At 40.7% G+C, this 17736-nt stretch overlaps 30 non-coding genes across 30 annotated transcripts; all 30 read right to left on the minus strand.

Annotated features, from left to right (window-relative positions):
- Positions 1-21: 21 nt before the first annotated feature.
- Trnae-cuc (transfer RNA glutamic acid (anticodon CUC)) lies at positions 22-93 on the minus strand. The gene has a single exon. It is a non-coding gene; the product is annotated as a tRNA-Glu (tRNA).
- A 1186-nt stretch (positions 94-1279) lies between these two features.
- Positions 1280-1351, minus strand: Trnae-cuc (transfer RNA glutamic acid (anticodon CUC)). The gene has a single exon. It is a non-coding gene; the product is annotated as a tRNA-Glu (tRNA).
- A 766-nt stretch (positions 1352-2117) lies between these two features.
- Positions 2118-2189, minus strand: Trnae-cuc (transfer RNA glutamic acid (anticodon CUC)). Its single transcript has one exon. It is a non-coding gene; the product is annotated as a tRNA-Glu (tRNA).
- A 347-nt stretch (positions 2190-2536) lies between these two features.
- Trnae-cuc (transfer RNA glutamic acid (anticodon CUC)) lies at positions 2537-2608 on the minus strand. Its single transcript has one exon. It is a non-coding gene; the product is annotated as a tRNA-Glu (tRNA).
- A 767-nt stretch (positions 2609-3375) lies between these two features.
- Positions 3376-3447, minus strand: Trnae-cuc (transfer RNA glutamic acid (anticodon CUC)). The gene has a single exon. It is a non-coding gene; the product is annotated as a tRNA-Glu (tRNA).
- Positions 3448-4632: 1185 nt separating this feature from the next.
- On the minus strand, positions 4633-4704 carry Trnae-cuc (transfer RNA glutamic acid (anticodon CUC)). The gene has a single exon. It is a non-coding gene; the product is annotated as a tRNA-Glu (tRNA).
- A 347-nt stretch (positions 4705-5051) lies between these two features.
- Trnae-cuc (transfer RNA glutamic acid (anticodon CUC)) lies at positions 5052-5123 on the minus strand. The gene has a single exon. It is a non-coding gene; the product is annotated as a tRNA-Glu (tRNA).
- A 348-nt stretch (positions 5124-5471) lies between these two features.
- On the minus strand, positions 5472-5543 carry Trnae-cuc (transfer RNA glutamic acid (anticodon CUC)). Its single transcript has one exon. It is a non-coding gene; the product is annotated as a tRNA-Glu (tRNA).
- Positions 5544-5890: 347 nt separating this feature from the next.
- On the minus strand, positions 5891-5962 carry Trnae-cuc (transfer RNA glutamic acid (anticodon CUC)). The gene has a single exon. It is a non-coding gene; the product is annotated as a tRNA-Glu (tRNA).
- A 348-nt stretch (positions 5963-6310) lies between these two features.
- Trnae-cuc (transfer RNA glutamic acid (anticodon CUC)) lies at positions 6311-6382 on the minus strand. The gene has a single exon. It is a non-coding gene; the product is annotated as a tRNA-Glu (tRNA).
- Positions 6383-6730: 348 nt separating this feature from the next.
- On the minus strand, positions 6731-6802 carry Trnae-cuc (transfer RNA glutamic acid (anticodon CUC)). The gene has a single exon. It is a non-coding gene; the product is annotated as a tRNA-Glu (tRNA).
- Positions 6803-7568: 766 nt separating this feature from the next.
- On the minus strand, positions 7569-7640 carry Trnae-cuc (transfer RNA glutamic acid (anticodon CUC)). The gene has a single exon. It is a non-coding gene; the product is annotated as a tRNA-Glu (tRNA).
- A 348-nt stretch (positions 7641-7988) lies between these two features.
- On the minus strand, positions 7989-8060 carry Trnae-cuc (transfer RNA glutamic acid (anticodon CUC)). Its single transcript has one exon. It is a non-coding gene; the product is annotated as a tRNA-Glu (tRNA).
- Positions 8061-8407: 347 nt separating this feature from the next.
- Trnae-cuc (transfer RNA glutamic acid (anticodon CUC)) lies at positions 8408-8479 on the minus strand. Its single transcript has one exon. It is a non-coding gene; the product is annotated as a tRNA-Glu (tRNA).
- Positions 8480-8826: 347 nt separating this feature from the next.
- Trnae-cuc (transfer RNA glutamic acid (anticodon CUC)) lies at positions 8827-8898 on the minus strand. Its single transcript has one exon. It is a non-coding gene; the product is annotated as a tRNA-Glu (tRNA).
- A 768-nt stretch (positions 8899-9666) lies between these two features.
- On the minus strand, positions 9667-9738 carry Trnae-cuc (transfer RNA glutamic acid (anticodon CUC)). Its single transcript has one exon. It is a non-coding gene; the product is annotated as a tRNA-Glu (tRNA).
- A 347-nt stretch (positions 9739-10085) lies between these two features.
- On the minus strand, positions 10086-10157 carry Trnae-cuc (transfer RNA glutamic acid (anticodon CUC)). The gene has a single exon. It is a non-coding gene; the product is annotated as a tRNA-Glu (tRNA).
- A 348-nt stretch (positions 10158-10505) lies between these two features.
- Positions 10506-10577, minus strand: Trnae-cuc (transfer RNA glutamic acid (anticodon CUC)). The gene has a single exon. It is a non-coding gene; the product is annotated as a tRNA-Glu (tRNA).
- A 347-nt stretch (positions 10578-10924) lies between these two features.
- On the minus strand, positions 10925-10996 carry Trnae-cuc (transfer RNA glutamic acid (anticodon CUC)). Its single transcript has one exon. It is a non-coding gene; the product is annotated as a tRNA-Glu (tRNA).
- Positions 10997-11343: 347 nt separating this feature from the next.
- Trnae-cuc (transfer RNA glutamic acid (anticodon CUC)) lies at positions 11344-11415 on the minus strand. Its single transcript has one exon. It is a non-coding gene; the product is annotated as a tRNA-Glu (tRNA).
- Positions 11416-12182: 767 nt separating this feature from the next.
- Positions 12183-12254, minus strand: Trnae-cuc (transfer RNA glutamic acid (anticodon CUC)). The gene has a single exon. It is a non-coding gene; the product is annotated as a tRNA-Glu (tRNA).
- A 766-nt stretch (positions 12255-13020) lies between these two features.
- Trnae-cuc (transfer RNA glutamic acid (anticodon CUC)) lies at positions 13021-13092 on the minus strand. Its single transcript has one exon. It is a non-coding gene; the product is annotated as a tRNA-Glu (tRNA).
- A 347-nt stretch (positions 13093-13439) lies between these two features.
- Positions 13440-13511, minus strand: Trnae-cuc (transfer RNA glutamic acid (anticodon CUC)). The gene has a single exon. It is a non-coding gene; the product is annotated as a tRNA-Glu (tRNA).
- A 347-nt stretch (positions 13512-13858) lies between these two features.
- On the minus strand, positions 13859-13930 carry Trnae-cuc (transfer RNA glutamic acid (anticodon CUC)). Its single transcript has one exon. It is a non-coding gene; the product is annotated as a tRNA-Glu (tRNA).
- A 766-nt stretch (positions 13931-14696) lies between these two features.
- Trnae-cuc (transfer RNA glutamic acid (anticodon CUC)) lies at positions 14697-14768 on the minus strand. Its single transcript has one exon. It is a non-coding gene; the product is annotated as a tRNA-Glu (tRNA).
- Positions 14769-15115: 347 nt separating this feature from the next.
- Positions 15116-15187, minus strand: Trnae-cuc (transfer RNA glutamic acid (anticodon CUC)). The gene has a single exon. It is a non-coding gene; the product is annotated as a tRNA-Glu (tRNA).
- A 767-nt stretch (positions 15188-15954) lies between these two features.
- Positions 15955-16026, minus strand: Trnae-cuc (transfer RNA glutamic acid (anticodon CUC)). Its single transcript has one exon. It is a non-coding gene; the product is annotated as a tRNA-Glu (tRNA).
- A 347-nt stretch (positions 16027-16373) lies between these two features.
- Trnae-cuc (transfer RNA glutamic acid (anticodon CUC)) lies at positions 16374-16445 on the minus strand. Its single transcript has one exon. It is a non-coding gene; the product is annotated as a tRNA-Glu (tRNA).
- A 347-nt stretch (positions 16446-16792) lies between these two features.
- Positions 16793-16864, minus strand: Trnae-cuc (transfer RNA glutamic acid (anticodon CUC)). The gene has a single exon. It is a non-coding gene; the product is annotated as a tRNA-Glu (tRNA).
- A 347-nt stretch (positions 16865-17211) lies between these two features.
- Trnae-cuc (transfer RNA glutamic acid (anticodon CUC)) lies at positions 17212-17283 on the minus strand. Its single transcript has one exon. It is a non-coding gene; the product is annotated as a tRNA-Glu (tRNA).
- Between the last annotated feature and the right edge of the window lie 453 nt (positions 17284-17736).

A 17736-nucleotide genomic window follows, 5' to 3' on the forward strand; every position in this document is an offset into this window, starting at 1 on the left:
TGAACCAACATTGCATGCACTTTCCCAGACCGGGAATCGAACCCGGGCCGCCTGGGTGAGAGCCAGGAATCCTGACCACTAGACCATCTGGGAACTACGAAAGTCGTGTCTTTGGTCCAGTGAATAAAATGCGAAAACTTCACCATTCTTAAACGTTGAAAATTTTACCATTTTGAAGTATTTTCTAGCAACTTGGGAATTCTTGTTTCAACAGTCTATTTGTGTGAGTTTATCACGACGTATTCCTCCCTGTAAAATAACAACAACCCTTAGTCCTTCCAAAACTTGTTTTTTAGGAAATCGAAAATTTCTCTTTTGGGGACTAATCATGAAAATATTTTTTCCAGCTAATTCAAAAGTAATGCATTGACAGGTAAGCGATTTCGAGCTGGCTGCGAGGCCGGCGTTAATTCTACCACTGAAGCAACATTGCATGCACTTTCCCATACCGGGAATCGGACCCGGGCCGCCTGGGTGAGAGCCAGGAATCCTGACCACTAGACCATCTGGGAGCTACGAAAGTCGTGTCTTTGGTCCAGTGAATAATATGCGAAAACTTCACCATTCTTAAACGTTGAAAATTTTACCATTTTGAAGTATTTTCTAGCAACTTGGGAATTCTTGTTTCAACAGTCTATTTGTGTGAGTTTATCACGACGTATTCCTCCCTGTAAAATAACAACAACCCTTAGTCCTACCAAAACTTGTTTTTTAGGAAATCGAAAATTTCTCTTTTGGGGACTAATCATGAAAATATTTTTTCCAGCTAATTCAAAAGTAATGCATTGACAGGTAAGCGATTTCGAGCTGGCTGCGAGGCCGGCGTTAATTCTACCACTGAAGCAACATTGCATGCACTTTCCCATACCATGGAATCGGACCCGGGCCGCCTGGGTGAGAGCCAGGAATCCTGACCACGAGACCATCTGGGAGCTACGAAAGTCGTGTCTTTGGTCCATTCAATAAAATGCGAAAACTTCACCATTCTTAAACGTTGAAAATTTTACCATTTTGAAGTATTTTCTAGCAACTTGGGAATTCTTGTTTCAACAGTCTATTTGTGTGAGTTTATCACGACGTATTCCTCCCTGTAAAATAACAACAACCCTTAGTCCTTCCAAAACTTGTTTTTTAGGAAATCGAAAATTTCTCTTTTGGGGACTAATCATGAAAATATTTTTTCCAGCTAATTTAAAATTAATGCATTGACAGGTAAGCGAATTCGGGCAGGCTGCGAGGCCGGCGTTAATTCTAACACTGAACCAACATTGCATGCACTTTCCCAGACCGGGAATCGAACCCGGGCCGCCTGGGTGAGAGCCAGGAATCCTGACCACTAGACCATCTGGGAACTACGAAAGTCGTGTCTTTGGTCCATTCAATAATATGCGAAAACTTCACCATTCTTAAACGTTGAAAATTTTACCATTTTGAAGTATTTTCTAGCAACTTGGGAATTCTTGTTTCAACAGTCTATTTGTGTGAGTTTATCACGACGTATTCCTCCCTGTAAAATAACAACAACCCTTAGTCCTTCCAAAACTTGTTTTTTAGGAAATCGAAAATTTCTCTTTTGGGGACTAATCATGAAAATATTTTTTCCAGCTAATTCAAAAGTAATGCATTGACAGGTAAGCGATTTCGAGCTGGCTGCGAGGCCGGCGTTAATTCTACCACTGAAGCAACATTGCATGCACTTTCCCATACCGGGAATCGGACCCGGGCCGCCTGGGTGAGAGCCAGGAATCCTGACCACTAGACCATCTGGGAGCTACGAAAGTCGTGTCTTTGGTCCATTCAATAAAATGCGAAAACTTCACCATTCTTAAACGTTGAAAATTTTACCATTTTGAAGTATTTTCTAGCAACTTGGGAATTCTTGTTTCAACAGTCTATTTGTGTGAGTTTATCACGACGTATTCCTCCCTGTAAAATAACAACAACCCTTAGTCCTTCCAAAACTTGTTTTTTAGGAAATCGAAAATTTCTCTTTTGGGGACTAATCATGAAAATATTTTTTCCAGCTAATTTAAAATTAATGCATTGACAGGTAAGCGAATTCGGGCAGGCTGCGAGGCCGGCGTTAATTCTAACACTGAACCAACATTGCATGCACTTTCCCAGACCGGGAATCGAACCCGGGCCGCCTGGGTGAGAGCCAGGAATCCTGACCACTAGACCATCTGGGAACTACGAAAGTCGTGTCTTTGGTCCAGTGAATAATATGCGAAAACTTCACCATTCTTAAACGTTGAAAATTTTACCATTTTGAAGTATTTTCTAGCAACTTGGGAATTCTTGTTTCAACAGTCTATTTGTGTGAGTTTATCACGACGTATTCCTCCCTGTAAAATAACAACAACCCTTAGTCCTTCCAAAACTTGTTTTTTAGGAAATCGAAAATTTCTCTTTTGGGGACTAATAATGAAAATATTTTTTCCAGCTAATTTAAAATTAATGCATTGACAGGTAAGCGAATTCGGGCAGGCTGCGAGGCCGGCGTTAATTCTAACACTGAACCAACATTGCATGCACTTTCCCAGACCGGGAATCGAACCCGGGCCGCCTGGGTGAGAGCCAGGAATCCTGACCACTAGACCATCTGGGAACTACGAAAGTCGTGTCTTTGGTCCATTCAATAATATGCGAAAACTTCACCATTCTTAAACGTTGAAAATTTTACCATTTTGAAGTATTTTCTAGCAACTTGGGAATTCTTGTTTCAACAGTCTATTTGTGTGAGTTTATCACGACGTATTCCTCCCTGTAAAATAACAACAACCCTTAGTCCTTCCAAAACTTGTTTTTTAGGAAATCGAAAATTTCTCTTTTGGGGACTAATCATGAAAATATTTTTTCCAGCTAATTCAAAAGTAATGCATTGACAGGTAAGCGATTTCGAGCTGGCTGCGAGGCCGGCGTTAATTCTACCACTGAACCAACATTGCATGCACTTTCCCATACCGGGAATCGGACCCGGGCCGCCTGGGTGAGAGCCAGGAATCCTGACCACTAGACCATCTGGGAGCTACGAAAGTCGTGTCTTTGGTCCATTCAATAAAATGCGAAAACTTCACCATTCTTAAACGTTGAAAATTTTACCATTTTGAAGTATTTTCTAGCAACTTGGGAATTCTTGTTTCAAGAGTCTATTTGTGTGAGTTTATCACGACTTATTCCTCCCTGTAAAATAACAACAACCCTTAGTCCTTCCAAAACTTGTTTATTAGGAAATCGAAAATTTCTCTTTTTTAGGACTAACAATGAAAATATTTTTTCCAGCTAATTCAAAATTAATGCATTGACAGGTAAGCGAATTCGGGCTGGCTGCGAAGCCGGCGTTAATTCTAACACTGAACCAAAATTGCATGCACTTTCCCAGACCGGGAATCGAACCCGGGCCGCCTGGGTGAGAGCCAGGAATCCTGACCACTAGACCATCTGGGAACTACGAAAGTCGTGTCTTTGGTCCAGTGAATAATATGCGAAAACTTCACCATTCTTAAACGTTGAAAATTTTACCATTTTGAAGCATTTTCTAGCAATTTGGGAATTCTTGTTTCAAAAGTCTATTTGTGTGAGTTTATCACGACGTATTCCTCCCTGTAAAATAACAACAACCCTTAGTCCTTCCAAAACTTGTTTTTTAGGAAATCGAAAATTTCTCTTTTGGGGACTAATAATGAAAATATTTTTTCCAGCTAATTTAAAATTAATGCATTGACAGGTAAGCGAATTCGGGCAGGCTGCGAGGCCGGCGTTAATTCTAACACTGAACCAACATTGCATGCACTTTCCCAGACTGGGAATCGAACGCGGGACGCCTGGGTGAGAGCCAGGAATCCTGACCACTAGACCATCTGGGAACTACGAAAGTCGTATCTTTGGTCCAGTGAATAATATGCGAAAACTTCACCATTCTTAAACGTTGAAAATTTTACCATTTTGAAGTATTTTCTAGCAACTTGGGAATTCTTGTTTCAACAGTCTATTTGTGTGAGTTTATCACGACGTATTCCTCACTGTAAAATAACAACAACCCTTAGTCCTTCCAAAACTTGTTTTTTAAGAAATCGAAAATTTCTCTTTTGGGGACTAATCATGAAAATATTTTTTCCAGCTAATTTAAAATTAATGCATTGACAGGTAAGCGAATTCGGGCAGGCTGCGAGGCCGGCGTTAATTCTAACACTGAACCAACATTGCATGCACTTTCCCAGGCCGGGAATCGAACCCGGGCCGCCTGGGTGAGAGCCAGGATTCCTGACCACTAGACAATCTGGGAGCTACGAAAGTCGTATCTTTGGTCCAGTGAATAAAATGCGAAAACTTCACCATTCTTAAACGTTGAAAATTTTACCATTTTGAAGCATTTTCTAGCAACTTGGGAATTCTTGTTTCAAAAGTCTATTTGTGTGAGTTTATCACGACGTATTCCTCCCTGTAAAATAACAACAACCCTTAGTCCTTCCAAAACTTGTTTTTTAGGAAATAGAAAATTTCTCTTTTGGGGACTAATAATGAAAATATTTTTTCCAGCTAATTCAAAATTAATGCATTGACAGGTAAGCGAATTCGGGCTGGCTTCGAGGCCGGCGTTAATTCTACCACTGAACCAACATTGCATGCACTTTCCCAGACCGGGAATCGAACCCGGGCCGCCTGGGTGAGAGCCAGGAATCCTGACCACTAGACCATCTGGGAACTACGAAAGTCGTATCTTTGGTCCAGTCAATAATATGCGGAAACTTCACCATTCTTAAACGTTGAAAATTTTACCATTTTGAAGTATTTTCTAGCAACTTGGGAATTCTTGTTTCAACAGTCTATTTGTGTGAGTTTATCACGACGTATTCCTCCCTGTAAAATAACAACAACCCTTAGTCCTTCCAAAACTTGTTTTCTAGGAAATCGAAAATTTCTCTTCTGGGGACTAATCATGAAAATATTTTTTCCAGCTAATTCAAAATTAATGCATTGACAGGTAAGCGATTTCGAGCTGGCTGCGAAGCCGGCGTTAATTCTAACACTGAACCAACATTGCATGCACTTTCCCAGACCGGGAATCGAACCCGGGCCGCCTGGGTGAGAGCCAGGAATCCTTACCACTAGACCATCTGGGAGCTACGAAAGTCGTGTCTTTGGTCCATTCAATAAAATGCGAAAACTTCACCATTCTTAAACGTTGAAAATTTTACCATTTTGAAGTATTTTCTAGCAACTTGGGAATTCTTGTTTCAAGAGTCTATTTGTGTGAGTCTATCACGACATATTCCTCCCTGTAAAATAACAACAACCCTTAGTCCTTCCAAAACTTGTTTTTTAGGAAATCGAAAATTTCTCTTTTTTAGGACTAACAATGAAAATATTTTTTCTAGCTAATTCAAAATTAATGCATTGATAGGTAAGCGAATTCGGGCTGGCTGCGAAGCCGGCGTTAATTCTAACACTGAACCAACATTGCATGCACTTTCCCAGACCGGGAATCGAACCCGGGCCGCCTGGGTGAGAGCCAGGAATCCTGACCACTAGACCATCTGGGAACTACGAAAGTCGTATCTTTGGTCCAGTGAATAAAATGCGAAAACTTCACCATTCTTAAACGTTGAAAATTTTACTATTTTGAAGCATTTTCAAGCAACTTGGGAATTCTTGTTTCAAAAGTCTATTTGTGTGAGTTTATCACAACGTATTCCTCCCTGTAAAATAACAACAACCCTTAGTCCTTCCAAAACTTGTTTTTTAGGAAATCGAAAATTTCTCTTTTGGGGACTAATCATGAAAATATTTTTTTCAGCTAATTTAAAATTAATGCATTGACAGGTAAGCGAATTCGGGCTGGCTGCGAGGCCGGCGTTAATTCTACCACTGAACCAACATTGCATGCACTTTCCCAGACCGGGAAGCGAACCCGGGCCGCCTGGGTGAGAACCAGTAATCCTGACCACTAGACCATCTGGGAACTACGAAAGCCGTATCTTTGGTCCAGTCAATAATGTGCGAAAACTTCACCAATCTTAAACGTTGAAAATTTTACCATTTTGAAGTATTTTCTAGCAACTTGGGAAGTCTTGTTTCAAGAGTTTATTTGTGTGAGTTTATCACGACATATTCCTCCCTGTAAAATAACAACAACCCTTAGTCCTTCCAAAACTTGTTTATTAGGAAATCGAAAATTTCTCTTTTTTAGGACTAACAATGAAAATATTTTTTCCAGCTAATTCAAAAGTAATGCATTGACAGGTAAGCGATTTCGAGCTGGCTGCGAAGCCGGCGTTAATTCTAACACTGAACCAACATTGCATGCACTTTCCCAGACCGGGAATCGAACCCGGGCCGCCTGGGTGAGAGCCAGGAATCCTGACCACTAGACCATCTGGGAGCTACGAAAGTCGTGTCTTTGGTCCATTCAATAAAATGCGAAAACTTCACCATTCTTAAACGTTGAAAATTTTACCATTTTGAAGTATTTTCTAGCAACTTGGGAATTCTTGTTTCAACAGTCTATTTGTGTGAGTCTATCACGACATATTCCTCCCTGTAAAATAACAACAACCCTTAGTCCTTCCAAAACTTGTTTTTTAGGAAATCGAAAATTTCTCTTTTTTAGGACTAACAATGAAAATATTTTTTCTAGCTAATTCAAAATTAATGCATTGATAGGTAAGCGAATTCGGGCTGGCTGCGAAGCCGGCGTTAATTCTAACACTGAACCAACATTGCATGCACTTTCCCAGACCGGGAATCGAACCCGGGCCGCCTGGGTGAGAGCCAGGAATCCTGACCACTAGACCATCTGGGAACTACGAAAGTCGTATCTTTGGTCCAGTGAATAAAATGCGAAAACTTCACCATTCTTAAACGTTGAAAATTTTACTATTTTGAAGCATTTTCAAGCAACTTGGGAATTCTTGTTTCAAAAGTCTATTTGTGTGAGTTTATCACGACGTATTCCTCCCTGTAAAATAACAACAACCCTTAGTCCTTCCAAAACTTGTTTTTTAGGAAATCGAAAATTTCTCTTTTGGGGACTAATCATGAAAATATTTTTTCCAGCTAATTTAAAATTAATGCATTGACAGGTAAGCGAATTCGGGCAGGCTGCGAGGCCGGCGTTAATTCTAACACTGAACCAACATTGCATGCACTTTCCCAGAATGGGAATCGAACACGGGACGCCTGGGTGAGAGCCAGGAATCCAGACCACTAGACCATCTGGGAACTACGAAAGTCGTATCTTTGGTCCAGTGAATAAAATGCGAAAACTTCACCATTCTTAAACGTTGAAAATTTTACTATTTTGAAGCATTTTCAAGCAACTTGGGAATTCTTGTTTCAAAAGTCTATTTGTGTGAGTTTATCACAACGTATTCCTCCCTGTAAAATAACAACAACCCTTAGTCCTTCCAAAACTTGTTTTTTAGGAAATCGAAAATTTCTCTTTTGGGGACTAATCATGAAAATATTTTTTCCAGCTAATTCAAAAGTAATGCATTGACAGGTAAGCGATTTCGAGCTGGCTGCGAGGCCGGCGTTAATTCTACCACTGAAGCAACATTGCATGCACTTTCCCAGACCGGGAATCGGACCCGGGCCGCCTGGGTGAGAGCCAGGAATCCTGACCACTAGACCATCTGGGAGCTACGAAAGTCGTGTCTTTGGTCCATTCAATAAAATGCGAAAACTTCACCATTCTTAAACGTTGAAAATTTTACCATTTTGAAGTATTTTCTAGCAACTTGGGAATTCTTGTTTCAAGAGTCTATTTGTGTGAGTCTATCACGACATATTCCTCCCTGTAAAATAACAACAACCCTTAGTCCTTCCAAAACTTGTTTTTTAGGAAATCGAAAATTTCTCTTTTTTAGGACTAACAATGAAAATATTTTTTCCAGCTAATTCAAAATTAATGCATTGATAGGTAAGCGAATTCGGGCTGGCTGCGAAGCCGGCGTTAATTCTAACACTGAACCAACATTGCATGCACTTTCCCAGACCGGGAATCGAACCCGGGCCGCCTGGGTGAGAGCCAGTAATCCTGACCACTAGACCATCTGGGAACTACGAAAGTCGTGTCTTTGGTCCAGTGAATAATATGCGAAAACTTCACCATTCTTAAACGTTGAAAATTTTACCATTTTGAAGCATTTTCTAGCAATTTGGGAATTCTTGTTTCAAGAGTCTATTTTTGTGAGTTTATTACGACGTATTCCTCACTGTAAAATAACAACAACCCTTAGTCCTTCCAAAACTTGTTTTTTAGGAAAACGAAAATTTCTCTTTTGGGGACTAATAATGAAAATATTTTTTCCAGCTAATTTAAAATTAATGCATTGACATGTAAGCGAATTCGGGCTGGCTGCGAGGCCGGCGTTAATTCTACCACTGAACCAACATTGCATGCACTTTCCCAGACCGGGAAGCGAACCCGGGCCGCCTGGGTGAGAACCAGTAATCCTGACCACTAGACCATCTGGGAACTACGAAAGTCGTATCTTTGGTCCAGTCAATAATGTGCGAAAACTTCACCAATCTTAAACGTTGAAAATTTTACCATTTTGAAGTATTTTCTAGCAACTTGGGAATTCTTGTTTCAACAGTCTATTTGTGTGAGTTTATCACGACGTATTCCTCCCTGTAAAATAACAACAACCCTTAGTCCTTCCAAAACTTGTTTTTTAGGAAATCGAAAATTTCTCTTTTGGGGACTAATCATGAAAATATTTTTTCCAGCTAATTCAAAATTAATGCATTGACAGGTAAGCGATTTCGAGCTGGCTGCGAGGCCGGCGTTAATTCTACCACTGAAGCAACATTGCATGCACTTTCCCAGACCGGGAATCGGACCCGGGCCGCCTGGGTGAGAGCCAGGAATCCTGACCACTAGACCATCTGGGAGCTACGAAAGTCGTGTCTTTGGTCCATTCAATAAAATGCGAAAACTTCACCATTCTTAAACGTTGAAAATTTTACCATTTTGAAGTATTTTCTAGCAACTTGGGAATTCTTGTTTCAAGAGTCTATTTGTGTGAGTTTATCACGACATATTCCTCCCTGTAAAATAACAACAACCCTTAGTCCTTCCAAAACTTGTTTATTAGGAAATCGAAAATTTCTCTTTTTTAGGACTAACAATGAAAATATTTTTTCCAGCTAATTCAAAATTAATGCATTGATAGGTAAGCGAATTCGGGCAGGCTGCGAAGCCGGCGTTAATTCTAACACTGAACCAACATTGCATGCACTTTCCCAGACCATGGAATCGAACCCGGGCCGCCTGGGTGAGAGCCAGGAATCCTGACCACTAGACCATCTGGGAACTACGAAAGTCGTGTCTTTGGTCCAGTGAATAAAATGCGAAAACTTCACCATTCTTAAACGTTGAAAATTTTACTATTTTGAAGCATTTTCAAGCAACTTGGGCATTCTTGTTTCAAAAGTCTATTTGTGTGAGTTTATCAAAACGTATTCCTCCCTGTAAAATAACAACAACCCTTAGTCCTTCCAAAACTTGTTTTTTAGGAAATCGAAAATTTCTCTTTTGGGGACTAATCATGAAAATATTTTTTCCAGCTAATTTAAAATTAATGCATTGACAGGTAAGCGAATTCGGGCTGGCTACGAGGCCGGCGTTAATTCTACCACTGAACCAACATTGCATGCACTTTCCCAGACCGGGAAGCGAACCCGGGCCGCCTGGGTGAGAACCAGTAATCCTGACCACTAGACCATCTGGGAACTACGAAAGTCGTATCTTTGGTCCAGTCAATAATGTGCGAAAACTTCACCAATCTTAAACGTTGAAAATTTTACCATTTTGAAGTATTTTCTAGCAACTTGGGAATTCTTGTTTCAACAGTCTATTTGTGTGAGTTTATCACGACGTATTCCTCCCTGTAAAATAACAACAACCCTTAGTCCTTCCAAAACTTGTTTTTTAGGAAATCGAAAATTTCTCTTTTGGGGACTAATCATGAAAATATATTTTCCAGCTAATTCAAAAGTAATGCATTGACAGGTAAGCGATTTCGAGCTGGCTGCGAAGCCGGCGTTAATTCTAACACTGAACCAACATTGCATGCACTTTCCCAGACCGGGAATCGGACCCGGGCCGCCTGGGTGAGAGCCAGGAATCCTGACCACTAGACCATCTGGGAGCTACGAAAGTCGTGTCTTTGGTCCATTCAATAAAATGCGAAAACTTCACCATTCTTAAACGTTGAAAATTTTACCATTTTGAAGTATTTTCTAGCAACTTGGGAATTCTTGTTTCAAGAGTCTATTTGTGTGAGTTTATCACGACATATTCCTCCCTGTAAAATAACAACAACCCTTAGTCCTTCCAAAACTTGTTTTTTAGGAAATCGAAAATTTCTCTTTTTTAGGACTAACAATGAAAATATTTTTTCCAGCTAATTCAAAAGTAATGCATTGACAGGTAAGCGATTTCGAGCTGGCTGCGAAGCCGGCGTTAATTCTAACACTGAACCAACATTGCATGCACTTTCCCAGACCGGGAATCGAACCCGGGCCGCCTGGGTGAGAGCCAGGAATCCTGACCACTAGACCATCTGGGAACTACGAAAGTCGTGTCTTTGGTCCAGTGAATAATATGCGAAAACTTCACCATTCTTAAACGTTGAAAATTTTACCATTTTGAAGCATTTTCTAGCAATTTGGGAATTCTTGTTTCAACAGTCTATTTGTGTGAGTTTATCACGACGTATTCCTCCCTGTAAAATAACAACAACCCTTAGTCCTTCCAAAACTTGTTTTTTAGGAAATCGAAAATTTCTCTTTTGGGGACTAATCAAGAAAATATTTTTTCCAGCTAATTTAAAATTAATGCATTGACAGGTAAGCGAATTCGGGCTGGCTGCGAGGCCCGCGTTAATTCTACCACTGAACCTACATTGCATGCACTTTCCCAGACCGGGAATCGAACCCGGGCCGCCTGGGTGAGAGCCAGGAATCCTGACCACTAGACCATCTGGGAGCTACGAAAGTCGTGCCTTTGGTCCAGTGAATAATATGACAAAACTTCACCATTCTTAAACGTTGAAAATTTTACCATTTTGAAGCATTTTCTAGCAACTTGGGAATTCTTGTTTCAAGAGTCTATTTGTGTGAGTTTATCACGACGTATTCCTCCCTGTAAAATAACAACAACCCTTAGTCCTTCCAAAACTTGTTTTTTAGGAAATCGAAAATTTCTCTTTTGGGGACTAATCATGAAAATATATTTTCCAGCTAATTTAAAATTAATGCATTGACAGGTAAGCGAATTCGGGCAGGCTGCGAGGCCGGCGTTAATTCTAACACTGAACCAACATTGCATGCACTTTCCCAGACTGGGAATCGAACCCGGGCCGCCTGGGTGAGGGCCAGGAATCCTGACCACTAGACCATCTGGGAACTACGAAAGTCGTATCTTTGGTCCAGTGAATAAAATGCGAAAACTTCACCATTCTTAAACGTTGAAAATTTTACCATTTTGAAGTATTTTCTAGCAACTTGGGAATTCTTGTTTCAACAGTCTATTTGTGTGAGTTTATCACGACGTATTCCTCCCTGTAAAATAACAACAACCCTTAGTCCTTCCAAAACTTGTTTTTTAGGAAATCGAAAATTTCTCTTTTGGGGACTAATCATGAAAATATTTTTTCCAGCTAATTCAAAAGTAATGCATTGACAGGTAAGCGATTTCGAGCTGGCTGCGAGGCCGGCGTTAATTCTACCACTGAAGCAACATTGCATGCACTTTCCCATACCGGGAATCGGACCCGGGCCGCCTGGGTGAGAGCCAGGAATCCTGACCACTAGACCATCTGGGAGCTACGAAAGTCGTGTCTTTGGTCCATTCAATAAAATGCGAAAACTTCACCATTCTTAAACGTTGAAAATTTTACCATTTTGAAGTATTTTCTAGCAACTTGGGAATTCTTGTTTCAAGAGTCTATTTGTGTGAGTTTATCACGACATATTCCTCCCTGTAAAATAACAACAACCCTTAGTCCTTCCAAAACTTGTTTATTAGGAAATCGAAAATTTCTCTTTTTTAGGACTAACAATGAAAATATTTTTTCCAGCTAATTCAAAATTAATGCATTGATAGGTAAGCGAATTCGGGCTGGCTGCGAAGCCGGCGTTAATTCTAACACTGAACCAACATTGCATGCACTTTCCCAGACCGGGAATCGAACCCGGGCCGCCTGGGTGAGAGCCAGGAATCCTGACCACTAGACCATCTGGGAACTACGAAAGTCGTGTCTTTGGTCCAGTGAATAATATGCGAAAACTTCACCATTCTTAAACGTTGAAAATTTTACCATTTTGAAGCATTTTCTAGCAATTTGGGAATTCTTGTTTCAAAAGTCTATTTGTGTGAGTTTATCACGACGTATTCCTCCCTGTAAAATAACAACAACCCTTAGTCCTTCCAAAACTTGTTTTTTAGGAAATCGAAAATTTCTCTTTTGGCGACTAATAATGAAAATATTTTTTCCAGCTAATTTAAAATTAATGCATTGACAGGTAAGCGAATTCGGGCAGGCTGCGAGGCCGGCGTTAATTCTAACACTGAACCAACATTGCATGCACTTTCCCAGACTGGGAATCGAACGCGGGACGCCTGGGTGAGAGCCAGGAATCCTGACCACTAGACCATCTGGGAACTACGAAAGTCGTGTCTTTGGTCCAGTGAATAATATGCGAAAACTTCACCATTCTTAAACGTTGAAAATTTTACCATTTTGAAGTATTTTCTAGCAACTTGGGAATTCTTGTTTCAACAGTCTATTTGTGTGAGTTTATCACGACGTATTCCTCCCTGTAAAATAACAACAACCCTTAGTCCTTCCAAAACTTGTTTTTTAGGAAATCGAAAATTTCTCTTTTGGGGACTAATCAAGAAAATATTTTTTCCAGCTAATTTAAAATTAATGCATTGACAGGTAAGCGAATTCGGGCAGGCTGCGAGGCCCGCTTTAATTCTAACACTGAACCTACATTGCATGCACTTTCCCAGACCGGGAATCGAACCCGGGCCGCCTGGGTGAGAGCCAGGAATCCTGACCACTAGACCATCTGGGAGCTACGAAAGTCGTGCCTTTGGTCCAGTGAATAATATGACAAAACTTCACCATTCTTAAACGTTGAAAATTTTACCATTTTGAAGCATTTTCTAGCAACTTGGGAATTCTTGTTTCAAGAGTCTATTTGTGTGAGTTTATCACGACGTATTCCTCCCTGTAAAATAACAACAACCCTTAGTCCTTCCAAAACTTGTTTTTTAGGAAATCGAAAATTTCTCTTTTGGGGACTAATCATGAAAATATATTTTCCAGCTAATTCAAAATTAATGCATTGACAGGTAAGCGAATTCGGGCAGGCTGCGAGGCCGGCGTTAATTCTAACACTGAACCAACATTGCATGCACTTTCCCAGACCGGGAATCGAACCCGGGCCGCCTGGGTGAGAGCCAGGAATCCTGACCACTAGACCATCTGGGAACTACGAAAGTCGTGTCTTTGGTCCATTCAATAATATGCGAAAACTTCACCATTCTTAAACGTTGAAAATTTTACCATTTTGAAGTATTTTCTAGCAACTTGGGAATTCTTGTTTCAACAGTCTATTTGTGTGAGTTTATCACGACGTATTCCTCCCTGTAAAATAACAACAACCCTTAGTCCTTCCAAAACTTGTTTTTTAGGAAATCGAAAATTTCTCTTTTGGGGACTAATCATGAAAATATTTTTTCCAGCTAATTCAAAAGTAATGCATTGACAGGTAAGCGATTTCGAGCTGGCTGCGAGGCCGGCGTTAATTCTACCACTGAACCAACATTGCATGCACTTTCCCAGACCGGGAATCGGACCCGGGCCGCCTGGGTGAGAGCCAGGAATCCTGACCACTAGACCATCTGGGAGCTACGAAAGTCGTGTCTTTGGTCCATTCAATAAAATGCGAAAACTTCACCATTCTTAAACGTTGAAAATTTTACCATTTTGAAGTATTTTCTAGCAACTTGGGAATTCTTGTTTCAACAGTCTATTTGTGTGAGTTTATCACGACGTATTCCTCCCTGTAAAATAACAACAACCCTTAGTCCTTCCAAAACTTGTTTTTTAGGAAATCGAAAATTTCTCTTTTGGGGACTAATCATGAAAATATTTTTTCCAGCTAATTCAAAAGTAATGCATTGACAGGTAAGCGATTTCGAGCTGGCTGCGAGGCCGGCGTTAATTCTACCACTGAAGCAACATTGCATGCACTTTCCCATACCGGGAATCGGACCCGGGCCGCCTGGGTGAGAGCCAGGAATCCTGACCACTAGACCATCTGGGAGCTACGAAAGTCGTGTCTTTGGTCCATTCAATAAAATGCGAAAACTTCACCATTCTTAAACGTTGAAAATTTTACCATTTTGAAGTATTTTCTAGCAACTTGGGAATTCTTGTTTCAACAGTCTATTTGTGTGAGTTTATCACGACGTATTCCTCCCTGTAAAATAACAACAACCCTTAGTCCTTCCAAAACTTGTTTTTTAGGAAATCGAAAATTTCTCTTTTGGGGACTAATCATGAAAATATTTTTTCCAGCTAATTTAAAATTAATGCATTGACAGGTAAGCGAATTCGGGCAGGCTGCGAGGCCGGCGTTAATTCTAACACTGAACCAACATTGCATGCACTTTCCCAGACCGGGAAGCGAACCCGGGCCGCCTGGGTGAGAGCCAGGAATCCTGACCACTAGACCATCTGGGAACTACGAAAGTCGTGTCTTTGGTCCAGTGAATAATATGCGAAAACTTCACCATTCTTAAACGTTGAAAATTTTACCATTTTGAAGTATTTTCTAGCAACTTGGGAATTCTTGTTTCAACAGTCTATTTGTGTGAGTTTATCACGACGTATTCCTCCCTGTAAAATAACAACAACCCTTAGTCCTTCCAAAACTTGTTTTTTAGGAAATCGAAAATTTCTCTTTTGGGGACTAATAATGAAAATATTTTTTCCAGCTAATTTAAAATTAATGCATTGACAGGTAAGCGAATTCGGGCAGGCTGCGAGGCCGGCGTTAATTCTAACACTGAACCAACATTGCATGCACTTTCCCAGACCGGGAATCGAACCCGGGCCGCCTGGGTGAGAGCCAGGAATCCTGACCACTAGACCATCTGGGAACTACGAAAGTCGTGTCTTTGGTCCATTCAATAATATGCGAAAACTTCACCATTCTTAAACGTTGAAAATTTTACCATTTTGAAGTATTTTCTAGCAACTTGGGAATTCTTGTTTCAACAGTCTATTTGTGTGAGTTTATCACGACGTATTCCTCCCTGTAAAATAACAACAACCCTTAGTCCTTCCAAAACTTGTTTTTTAGGAAATCGAAAATTTCTCTTTTGGGGACTAATCATGAAAATATTTTTTCCAGCTAATTCAAAAGTAATGCATTGACAGGTAAGCGATTTCGAGCTGGCTGCGAGGCCGGCGTTAATTCTACCACTGAACCAACATTGCATGCACTTTCCCATACCGGGAATCGGACCCGGGCCGCCTGGGTGAGAGCCAGGAATCCTGACCACTAGACCATCTGGGAGCTACGAAAGTCGTGTCTTTGGTCCATTCAATAAAATGCGAAAACTTCACCATTCTTAAACGTTGAAAATTTTACCATTTTGAAGTATTTTCTAGCAACTTGGGAATTCTTGTTTCAAGAGTCTATTTGTGTGAGTTTATCACGACATATTCCTCCCTGTAAAATAACAACAACCCTTAGTCCTTCCAAAACTTGTTTATTAGGAAATCGAAAATTTCTCTTTTTTAGGACTAACAATGAAAATATTTTTTCCAGCTAATTCAAAATTAATGCATTGACAGGTAAGCGAATTCGGGCTGGCTGCGAAGCCGGCGTTAATTCTAACACTGAACCAACATTGCATGCACTTTCCCAGACCGGGAATCGAACCCGGGCCGCCTGGGTGAGAGCCAGGAATCCTGACCACTAGACCATCTGGGAACTACGAAAGTCGTGTCTTTGGTCCAGTGAATAAAATGCGAAAACTTCACCATTCTTAAACGTTGAAAATTTTACCATTTTGAAGCATTTTCTAGCAATTTGGGAATTCTTGTTTCAAAAGTCTATTTGTGTGAGTTTATCACGACGTATTCCTCCCTGTAAAATAACAACAACCCTTAGTCCTTCCAAAACTTGTTTTTTAGGAAATCGAAAATTTCTCTTTTGGGGACTAATAATGAAAATATTTTTTCCAGCTAATTTAAAATTAATGCATTGACAGGTAAGCGAATTCGGGCAGGCTGCGAGGCCGGCGTTAATTCTAACACTGAACCAACATTGCATGCACTTTCCCAGACCGGGAATCGAACCCGGGCCGCCTGGGTGAGAGCCAGGAATCCTGACCACTAGACCATCTGGGAACTACGAAAGTCGTGTCTTTGGTCCAGTGAATAAAATGCGAAAACTTCACCATTCTTAAACGTTGAAAATTTTACCATTTTGAAGTATTTTCTAGCAACTTGGGAATTCTTGTTTCAACAGTCTATTTGTGTGAGTTTATGACGACGTATTCCTCCCTGTAAAATAACAACAACCCTTAGTCCTTCCCAAACTTGTTTTTTAGGAAATCGAAAATTTCTCTTTTGGGGACTAATCATGAAAATATTTTTTCCAGCTAATTCAAAAGTAATGCATTGACAGGTAAGCGATTTCGAGCTGGCTGCGAGGCCGGCGTTAATTCTACCACTGAACCAACATTGCATGCACTTTCCCAGACCGGGAATCGGACCCGGGCCGCCTGGGTGAGAGCCAGGAATCCTGACCACTAGACCATCTGGGAGCTACGAAAGTCGTGTCTTTGGTCCATTCAATAAAATGCGAAAACTTCACCATTCTTAAACGTTGAAAATTTTACCATTTTGAAGTATTTTCTAGCAACTTGGGAATTCTTGTTTCAACAGTCTATTTGTGTGAGTTTATCACGACGTATTCCTCCCTGTAAAATAACAACAACCCTTAGTCCTTCCAAAACTTGTTTTTTAGGAAATCGAAAATTTCTCTTTTGGGGACTAATCATGAAAATATTTTTTCCAGCTAATTCAAAAGTAATGCATTGACAGGTAAGCGATTTCGAGCTGGCTGCGAGGCCGGCGTTAATTCTACCACTGAACCAACATTGCATGCACTTTCCCAGACCGGGAATCGAACCCGGGCCGCCTGGGTGAGAACCAGTAATCCTGACCACTAGACCATCTGGGAACTACGAAAGTCGTGTCTTTGGTCCAGTGAATAATATGCGAAAACTTCACCATTCTTAAACGTTGAAAATTTTACCATTTTGAAGTATTTTCTAGCAACTTGGGAATTCTTGTTTCAACAGTCTATTTGTGTGAGTTTATCACGACGTATTCCTCCCTGTAAAATAACAACAACCCTTAGTCCTTCCAAAACTTGTTTTTTAGGAAATCGAAAATTTCTCTTTTGGGGACTAATCATGAAAATATTTTTTCCAGCTAATTCAAAAGCAATGCATTGACAGGTAAGCGATTTCGAGCTGGCTGCGAGGCCGGCGTTAATTCTACCACTGAAGCAACATTGCATGCACTTTCCCATACCGGGAATCGGACCCGGGCCGCCTGGGTGAGAGCCAGGAATCCTGACCACTAGACCATCTGGGAGCTACGAAAGTCGTGTCTTTGGTCCATTCAATAA

This window comes from Clavelina lepadiformis, chromosome 4 (genome assembly GCF_947623445.1).
Source record: "Clavelina lepadiformis chromosome 4, kaClaLepa1.1, whole genome shotgun sequence".
Lineage (NCBI taxonomy): Eukaryota > Metazoa > Chordata > Ascidiacea > Aplousobranchia > Clavelinidae > Clavelina > Clavelina lepadiformis.